Below are 11,076 nucleotides of genomic sequence, written 5' to 3' on the forward strand. Positions count from 1 at the left end.
TAAAGGGTCTATAATAATTTTTATCAACAAAACAAATAAGGATTCATTCTGTCAAGTGGTCTGGCAGTTGTGGCCTTTGACCCCTCTTTAGGCTAGTATCTCGGTAGAAGTTTGATTGTTTGCAGCTCAACAGAGACAAAAATAAATATATAAAAACAGGCTTTGACGAACATTTTGGCTGTCTTTCACCCTGTGAGCACCAAACATCCCATATAAAAACCTATTTGCTGGACGGCTTGTAAATTGAAAGCTTCAGAAGTGGTTGTCTAGCAACTGGGGCATGGTTGCCAAGCCCGGCATTACTGCCAATTATGGTGGGCAAAAGAAATTGCTGTTGTCCTTTTTTATTCTCCCCCCTTTTTTCTGACTGCTGAATGTCTCTCTTTTCCCAGAAGCAAATCAGCCCCCACTGGAAGATCTAACAACACTGTCGATATCTCTGCCTTCCACTAAACATGAGTGGAAAGTGATCAAAACACAGCAGCAAAGTTGATGAAAAAAATCTCTTAAAATCACTGAGTTTTTTTTCTTAGTTTGTTTTGCATTGCATCGTCTGTAATAACATAAATCAAAGGGCCGTTTTCAGCCGTTTGATATATGCTATTACAGACACGACTCTTTCACATCGTCATCCAGTCTTTCAAATGATCATCTTTCATGCTGGGACTTGCTCGCTGCTTCATTTTCTCAGTACACGACCCAGAAGTTTTGAAAAAATAAAGAAATAAAAAAAAAACCCTGCAAACAATCCCAGAGCTAATGCATTCTTTGGCAATTAGATTTCAGCAGACGTGTTTTGCAGCCCCACCTAGTTGCTGAGGGGACACTGATGAAAACTAATGCTGTAATTCTGCTCAGATATTGCCACCTGACTATTAGATTTTGCTCTTTCTCTTGTATGGGGGCCAATGTGCTTGTTGTTTAACCGAATTAGCTTTTTGTGTGTTATTGCTTTACGTTCTCACCCAGAGGACAGTTTCAATAATCAGCCGAGGAGGAGGGTGGGGGTGATGATGGTGGTGGGGGAGTTCACCAGCAAACCAGCCCACAGGGCCATGTAACGCAGAATGAGCTGCTGAGGAGCAGCAGAGTCGCAACAAACAGCCTCAATTCAATCAACTTTCTCCCTCTCTGATTTTTAAGTGTCAAACACAAATAATAAATGTTATTAGTTATATATTATTATGCTTTTTAAAGTACTTTACAGATCTATTTCAAAGAAAAAACTGCTTCTGACAAACTGTCAAGCACAAAGACATCATCTCAGTTCATCATCCAACACAGTCAAGGCAGAAATCTACTGTTTTATGTAAATGGACACCAAATTAAAAAAAAAAATGTAATTGCTCAGCACGACTTTCAGACTAGTATATTTAAAGTGGAAGTGGTTTGTGCCTGGACCACTTTTTTGTCTGCTAGTCAGGAAGACATGACGTTACAAAACGAAAGTTAGGTATAGGCAACAAAACCTCCTCGTTAAGTTGAGGAAAAAAATCTAGGTTCAGTTCGGTTTAAACAATGCAGTGTCCAACACCAGTCTCTTGGGGGGAAGTCCTGTGTTGTTGGACCCATCCACCTCCCTACCCCCACCTTGACAAACTCTTATCCAGAATAGATAATCCAGAGTATCCTCTCGACTACCTACTGGCCAGAGAGCGGAGGTCTTTCTCTAACGGACTGATTCAGCTTCACTTTCGCAAGGACCGATACAGGAAGTTTTTCCTGCCCAGAGCAATGACCCTGTACAAAACCTTACCTCTGTCTAACAGAACTCTGGGCTGTATAGTTTTCTTCTGCTTCTTCCATAACTTGAACTTTGATTTTTTTTTTTTTTATGATCACAATATCCCTTTTCTATCCATCCATCCATTTTATCTAGGACGGGGTCGTGGCAGCAGAAGACTTAGGAGGGCACTCCAGGGGCCCGTTTCACAAAGCAGGTTCAACAAACTCTAAACCTAACCCTGAACTCTGAGTTGACCAACTCTGAGATGGGCAACTCTGAGTTTTCGGTTTCAGAACAGTGGTTTTGAATTAGTTCAGTCAACTCTGAGTATGTAAACTCTGAGTTACGCGCGTGCCTGCCGACTCTATAAAGCCATCATCAATGGAGCTCCGATACTACGATTCACCATGGCAACCGGGAGAGCTTTATTAGATATTACTGAGTGTTTATGTAGAAAACGAGCTCATCCTGAGAAAGCGGAGCAACGTAACTGCAGCAAAGTAGCGATAGTTGGCGTGGCAGACAATTACTGCCCGATCTAATGTGTATAACTGAATGAAACAGTCTATTGATCTAAAGGTAATAAGTCTTTATCAGCCTTGAACAGTGACACTGTGGTGCAACGCCGCCCACGGTGCAGGCAACAGTGGTTCAACTCCTGTAATTCACAAAGTAGTGCACTGAATAAATTATCATTTTCATTGGGTGTAATCCCCCCAGGCACAGAAAGAAAGTGGCGTCAGTTGAAAATTAAGCATAAGAATATTGTGCAAATACGTTAACTAAGGCATATGATTTTAATCATATTTCACATATTAAACAGTAAATATAAGCAGATATTTCAACACAGAAATGTACTTAAACATTTCATAAATCTCCCATTCGCAAAAACACTACCCCCGCAAAGAATCTGGTTGCGGATTATGTCCGCGATATGAAATGTTGAAAATGTCGGACAATATTGTTTAGATAATATCTAATGTGATTGGAAGGAAAGGTAATCAAAATTCTCTCCCAACGCAAAGCTACTAGAATCACTTTTATTTCCATATCGATTAGGTTGGAAAGGATGGCACATTTTTGTTGGTTCAGATTCCGGAAAAACGCGGAGACATGTAGGGAGAAACTCACGGTTTGTTGAAGCAAACCTGCTAGCGAGCAGGTTAGGTTCACGGAGAATGTTACCTGGGTAACTGACTCAGATTTATGCTGAACTGGCTTTGTGAAACCGAAAAACCAGAGTTTCCCTCATGTCAGGGTTAACTAACTCAAGGTTTTCACTAAACCTGCTTTGTGAAACGGACCCAACATCATCTAGATAAGCGCCAAAAGCTGAGTGCTTCAGCAAATCATATATTACACTTTTTTAAATAGATATTTTACTTTTATTTTTTTATTCTGGATGAACTGCCCCTTGAAGTTATTTAAAATGCTTGCAATAATACGATGAGTTATGCTAAAAGTTTTAAAATTAAAATAAATAATAAAAAAAACATCTTAATTTAATGAGAAGGCTCTCAGTCTTCTGGAATAACTGATTAAGTGACTTTGAATATTGTGCTGTTTTATACACAATAACATCAAAAGTCAAAACAGAACATATATATGACATCACTCCTGTTCTGAGTCTATACGGGCCTGTTGGGTGATTCAGGCTCCGAGAAATTGACTTTTTTTTATCACAGAGATACTACTCTGATGTTGCTATGGTAAGTAGTGTTGTTTTTAGCGACCTGTTTTACTTTTAGCTTTAGTCTAGTCTTTGTCTCAAGCTATCATTTTAGTTTTTATTAGTTTTAGTCACGTTCATACTATTTTTAATCCAGTCAAGTTTCAGTCGACTAAAAGTCTGAGCATTTTAGTCTTATTTTAGTCAGAATTCATTTTTCCATTACTATTTTTGGCTAGTTTTAGTCGATGAAAACTGAGGACATTTTAGTTTTAGTCAAAGATTGTATTTAGCCAAACCCATTTCACAATTCAAACAAGGTTATCTTATTATTATATTATTGTTACCTTATAGACTCAAGAATACATCCATTCCAGACACAGAAGACGCTCTGATTTGAATTTACAACATATTTTACCATTTTACCGGTTGGGACCTCACCGTTAGGACTACACAATGTGGCCTACAAAAGCCTACACATGCGGTCAGGACAAAGGAACAAAGGAGATAAAAACTACAACCACCATTTTAGTGTCACCTAAAATGGCAACGTCACACAACTGGTGCCCTATTGGCTGACAACCTCAGGTAACCCCAGGGGGTCCCCTGAAGCTATATATTCCGGCGCCGCCTGAGGAACTTCCTCTCTCCACCGTGACCCACGTTACAACAGGAGGTGAACATTATGTCTGCAGCGTTTCCTTTGTCCTAGGCCGCAGTCTTTCCCCCAAACTCGCTGGACGAGCAACAGACTGTTTTACCCCTCTTTTCCTCTACTTGTTTTATTTTTATTTTTGTTTATCATTTTGGATCCCGAGGAGATCGCCGCGACAGCGCGACCCTCCTGTTCACCCGCGGAAGGAAGAAAAACACTTTCTTCATCCCAGCTGCCAGCAGAACGGATAACTCGACCCGTCTTTGTCTGGAATCAGCTGACTAAATCGCCGAGCCCCGCGATTGTTTATCGTTGCCTGCAGAAGGAAGAAATACTAACTGTTTTCTTCAACTAATTGGATCCGGTGCTGAACGAGCGCCCGCGAACTACCGTCCGTTGCCGGCGTCAAGAAACGACATCCCGCATGGGACGGAAACCTCACATCGACGCATCTCACATCGACAAAAGTAAGAGGCTATTTGTCTGGGCAGAAGCAGAGATTCGATAGTGTAGGACATGCTTGTAATTCTTGTTAACGTGTTTTAAGTTTTGACCATGGACCGCCGAGTCCGTTGCTTTCCGTGTTGTATTTGAATACTGATCGTGTACCCACGCCGCTTGGTTGATTTCTGTAACAGTGTCTTCGACTAACCTCAGCCATATTCGCGAGCTCAGTAAGCCTCTACTATCAGTTAAAAGACCGGTCTCGCGGAATAAATGCCAGTTCATTCACGCGCGCCCGTGTGACAGCTACACGCCTCCTGAGCCTCAGAATATTGCTTGCGCATTCTCTCTCTCTCTTTGTTTGTGTCCCGCTAACACACACACACATACGCCGCCCCACACGTGTCCTACGCCAGCTGTTCCCGGCGGACGCTAAGGACATAGCTCCATCCGGTGGCTGCACTTGGCCATCTCTCCCCCTCTCTCTCTCTCTCTCTCTCTCTCGATCCTATCGGACGTCAGTGGCTCCGCCCCTGAACGCTGTGAGGAATAGCTCCATCTGGTGGCCGCACCCGGCCATCTCTCCCTCTCTCTCTCTCTCTCGATCCTATCGGACGTCAGTGGCTCCGCCCCTGAACGCTGTGAGGAATAGCTCCATCTGGTGGCCACACATAGCCATCTCTCCCTCTCTCTCTCGCTCTCTCTCTCTACGCACACACACACACACACTCCACGTGTGTCTCTCCTTCTGTTTAGCTTAGTTTTGTGTGTTAGGTAGTTAGGTAATAAGGCTTTGTTAATTGCAGTGTTATTGATTGTGATCATTATTACTGATTTTAATAAATCTTATTATATTATAACTAGCGGTCTCTTGTGCTTGTTGTGTATATGTCACTGGATAACAGCAGGTTGTGAAGGCTAGTGCTCGAGTTTCATGCCTTTTTAATTGTTAGATTGTTCTTATACTTCTATGCCAATGATCACGATGATTGGCATGTGAGTATAAAACCTTTTATATTGAGACTGAATACAGTTTTAGGTTATCTTTTCCCTGATCCCAGGGTGGTGCCCTGTTTATTCATGATTATATTATGATAATATATTAAATATAATTATTAATATCAATAATCATATTGACATTAATAATTAACTGTTGATAACCAAATCTGCTCCTGCTACATCCCCAACATACCATTATTTTAGCAACCAAATGTTATCACATGACCAGCATTTTCGCTCTCGTCTCGTTTTCCTCACGTGATAAAGGTTCGTTGACGACGATCATCCATCCATCCATCCATTGTCTACCACTTATCCTGTATTCAGGGTCGCGGGGGGGCTGGAGCCGATCCCAGCTGTCATTGGGCGAAGGCAGGGTTCACCTGGACAGGTAACCAGTCTATCACAGGGAGACATGTAGAGACAGACAACCATTCTGACTCACATTCACACCTACGGCCAATTTAGAGTCATCAATCCCCATCCTGCATGTCTTTGGACTGTGGGAGGAAGCTGGAGAACCCAGAGAGAACCCACGCTTACACGGGGAGAACATGCAAACTCCACACAGAAGGAACCCAGGGGTGACCCGGGAATCGAACTCGGGATCCTCTCGCTGTGAGGCAAGAGTGCTACCCACTACATCACCATGCAGCCCCGTTGACGACGATATTTAGTCATAATTTTCGTTGACGGCTACTTCAGCTGGCCGGCTGGTACCACCATCGCTGAAAGTCTAGACTCTTCTCTGTTCTGGTCCTCAGTGGTGGAACGAACTCCCAACCAATGTCAGAATAGCAGAGCCACTGCCATCTTCTGAAAAAGGCTCAAGACTCACCTGTTCAGACTTCACCTCAACTCTGCATAGCATGACTCACTAACAACACCCCCCATAAATATTACTAATAATTATTGGCATTATTTTATATTTTATATTTTTATACTTATTGGACTCTCTTTCTCTTACAAAGCAACTGCAGCTGTATAACTTCCAGAGGGATTACTAAAGTATTCTGATTTCCACCGATATTTATGAACAGATATAAATAAATGCGAATGTGGTCGCAAAATGCAAATAGCCTACAGACCGCCTCTAACAGGATGTAACTTTTTCTATGACTTCCTGTCAAATCTTGGAGGGCCGATGGAAACTGTCCGAGCACAGCTTTCAGGCTCCGCCTCCTGCTGCTCCGGTTACTGTCTGCTTACATTTACATTTACATTTAGGTCATTTAGCAGACGCTTTTGTCCAAAGCGACTTACAATAAGTACATTTGTCAAAAGAAGGAAACAAGGAAACCACAACGAATCATTGCCGATAAAGTAAGAGCTAAAAATCGAACAAGTGTTAGGTCCTCATCTGAGTAAACTAGTAGTTCAAGAGCAACAGTGCTACGATCAGAGTGCTATAGGTAAGGTTTTTTTTTTTTTGGGGGGGGGGGGCGGGGGGGAGGTCATGCTAGTCGAGGTGAAGTCTGAACAGGTGAGTCTTGAGCCTTTTTCGGAAAATGGCAAATGACTCAGCTGTCCTGACATTAGTCGGGAGTTCGTTCCACCACTGAGGCGCCAGAACAGAGAAGAGTCTGGACTTTGCTGAGCGACATTTGTTTGATTTCAGCGATGGTGGTGCCAGCCGGCCAGCTGAAGTAGAGGAGCGAAGTGCTCGCTTCGGCGCATGAGGTTTGACCAGTGTTTGAAGGTAGATGGGTGCCGTTCCATTGATGGCCCTGAAGGCGAGGCGCAGTTCATCTGGAACAAGACTACTAATAATAACGCGACTAAACGAGACGAAACAACGTCATAACATTTCATCTCGCCTCGTTTAGGTCAACGAAAATGAAGACACATTTTAGCATTGTTTTTATTTTGTAGACCACATTTTATTTGTCTACAATATTGCATTATATATTTAATATGCATTATATATTTAACGTCATCGTCACATGACCAGCATTTTCGTTGTGTCTCGTCTGGTTTTCCTCGCGTGATAACGATAATGAAAGCAACACTAATTGTAAGTATGACATATTAACTTCCCAAGAGAAGTAGGGTAACCATGGTAACTCAGCGCCATTTTGGGTTAAAGGGGATGTAGATGGCCACAGTGGTGTGCAACCATAGAAACTGCTGCTGGCTTTACAGATTCCTGTGCTCCAGAGAAGCTGCTCTGCTGTTCATGTTGAGATTTTTGGGATACAAGGTTTTCACTGGACACTGCTCATTTTCAGTGATCCCTGGTGGTTGAAAACAGCAGCTGTGTTTGGAGACCAGGATGAACATCTGTCACCTCCGTAACGTGTGCAGCCACACACATCAAACCTCTGACTGAATCAGTGAGTCTTATCACTTGTTTGAACCAACAGTTATCCTTCGTTCTACACAGTTGCTTTTAACTGTCGGTAATTGCTCCGACTCTGTGTCCTCCGTGAAAAGCCTGAACAATTGGAGGCCGAGAGGCCGGCCGCTCCGACGCTTCAGCCCACACATAATGACGCACACGAGCGCTCGTCTGCTGGCGGACGCAAGTCGTGACCCTGTCTCTGACGGTGATGACAAAACGCGAGTCTCCCCACCTGGCTCTGTAATGAGAATTCTCATTATCCTGCCATTATCCCTCCGTTCTGTCTGCTCAACCTTTTGAAGGGAATCCAAGCACAATCTGAACCTGCCCCTGGCCCCTACCCCCACCACTTCATACAGCCCCAGCATGATTAAAATGCCTGGCGATGTGGCGTCCAACTACAGTGAACGTGACGCCCCTCGGAACGAGATTAAAAGGCTGTTTGACTCGGAGGGAGACCGGCTGCCACCTCAGGTATGTTTATAAGGTGATAGGCTGTCTGGGAGGTTTTCAGCTCACTGTTTATCCTCCCCCGGCTCAGTGAGAAACCTGTCGAAGCGTCGCCTCGCTTGCAGCGGAGTGGGACAGCACTGAACTGGAGCATTTCTCTCAAAGTGAAAGCCAAAAAGCCTCACGTCATCTTCCACAGTTGGCAGCAGCAGCTGCAGAGGCTCATTTTGTCTGTTTGTGTGTGTGTTTCAACGCCTGCACACCTGAGTTTACCCCCAAAGTTCCTCTTCAACCTTTAAAAGAGCCGATGTGTCTGTCGGCGGACTCAACTGTGCCTTTGAGTTTGTGCTGCGACACTGCAAAAATGACTCAATTAAGTTTACTTTAAAATGTCATAGTGCAAACTAAAATAACTTGATTTTAAAGTGAAGGCTTTGTGGGAGCTCATGGAAAAAATACAGAAATACCGGATGCCAAAAGCTGAGAGGGAAAAAAAGCCTGATGTGGAGCAGTGACCATGTGATCTCAGAAAACACAAAATTGAAATATACAGTGTGAAGAGTTCCAGCATCAAAGACTAAGTGTAGTCTAGAAACATAGTTAGTACGGTTAGTGCAGCATTTTGTTTTCTTCTATGCAAAATAGTCCAGGGTCACCACCCCTGCATTCAAAATGATCAGTATAAAAATTAATGGAGGGACTAACTGAGCAGAACAATATATATTATTGTATCATAACTATTGATGCATTAACGTGTTCATCATTTTAATGTTGCAGCAGGTAAAGGTGGAGCTCGTTTTCATTACTTTATGTACTGCTGAGTAGCGCGTGAATTTCCCAAGGGATCAATAATGTTTTATATTATCTTAACCTATATTTCCCTCAGGATTAATTAAGTTCTCTCTGATATATTTAAAGGAACTAATGTTGTCAAAGGTAATGGAGTAATGAGATAGAAAGTAGCAGACATAGAAATACTAGTAGAGTTAATTATGTATTTGGTTACATTCCACCACTGATGATGCAGCTCAGTCTTTGGCTCTTTGTGGATGAAATCTGCTGGTTTCACGTACAGCGACACCAAATGTCTCAGGACTTTTAACCACAACACCGTGTGTCTCAAAGTCATACGTTCATGACTAAGAGGTTTGCTGTAGAAACGTACCATTTATTCTGACTGACAAAAAACAACAACATGCTGCAGGCATGAACGATGCTTCCACATGAAATACATACAATAAAATAAAGTTGTGGTTGGTGACAAAAAAGGCTGAAGATTCATGTCCACGTACAAGACTCGATAGATTTCAATTTTGTGACTAATTGACAAACTGCCATGAGACTTTGTTATAACATTTACTATGGTCACTCCTAACATCTCAACTTCAGCTTTAGCTCCTCCTCAGTACTGTTTTGCCATTTTCAGCAGCTTTTCATTGGAGCACTCCGTCCACCGCTTAGCTTCATGTCAGCAAGATCATAGATCTAATCCATGTGAATGGATTGTTGTTTTGTTCGGTGCAAGTAGCTGGATAGCAAGATATGTAAGAAATTACAAAAGCTACATATTAGACAAACATTTGCACACAGAAGATGCACCAACACTGTATTTTTGTCAAATGGTCAGCCATCTTTTTTGGTTTGTTCGGGTCAGTTCAATCAAGTTGCTGGGATTTCAAATTTGAGGAATCATTATCAGGTCAACGTCAAAATTATGATTTTGCAGCGTGGGCCATTCATGCAGATGAATGAGCCCCCCGCCCCCCTCCATGCCACCAGCGTCCGAGCAGACTGGCCTGTATAGCATGTACCCCACCAAAATCAGCCAAGTCTCTCTGGAATGAATCATGAATCACACCTCAGCCGCTTTCTTTGGGAAATGAAGACAAAGTTCATGCTCACTGATATCCAAACACATTGCTCTGTTAATGACCCACAAATCTGGTTTTATATGAGCACCGTGGCTGGCTCGTCACCCAAAGTCTCATTTGATTGCAGTTTTTTTTGCAAACGCCCCAGTGTGCAGGATGAGTCATCAAATATTTGAAACAGGAAGACAAAAGACAGGGATTTGATGCAAAAACATATCTGTTATGCTGATGTTTTTGACAGCCCTGTGATAGACTGGCATCCTGTCCAGGGTGTACCCTGCCTTCGCCCAATAACAGCTGGGATCGGCTCCAGCCCCCCCGCGACCCTGAATACAGGATAAGCGGTAGACCATGGATGGATGGATGGATGGATGATGTTTTTGACAGCTGGTATGTAACGAGAGATAAATGAAGAGTAAAACTAATATACATAAAGATGGAAGTGGAACAGGATAAATATACATCTTCTCATCTGATTGAATTCCTTTGAAATACACATTTCCTTTTGTACTATTTGTTCAGCAAAGTGCAAAAACTTAAGGTTTCATTAAGTTTACGGCAAGTTTATAAAAATGTGAGTTCAGTTCTCTCCCCCCACATTTCAAATGTGACTCACCCATGTCTTCCAGATCAATAACATGTGGTCTGTTTATCCCGACCAGATAAACTCAGCATCTGTGAACTGAGCAGATGAAGAGACTTTGACCTTTAGTCAGGGAAGCGTCTCTCATGGATGTTGTTTTCTTCCTCCTCCCAAGGCCTCTGCTCTCTGCTCTCAGCTCAGAAAGAGGAAAATAATTACTGCGGCCGTGGCTCGGGTCATGCGGTGGCTAAACGCCGTAGCTTTGTCAACCATTTTAAAGTTAATGTTTGCAGAGGCAGAAGGTCGCAACACCCGCCTCATTACTGGAAACAAAAAAA

This window comes from Eutrigla gurnardus, assembly GCF_963514095.1.
Source record: "Eutrigla gurnardus genome assembly, chromosome: 5".
Taxonomy (NCBI): Eukaryota; Metazoa; Chordata; class Actinopteri; order Perciformes; family Triglidae; genus Eutrigla; species Eutrigla gurnardus.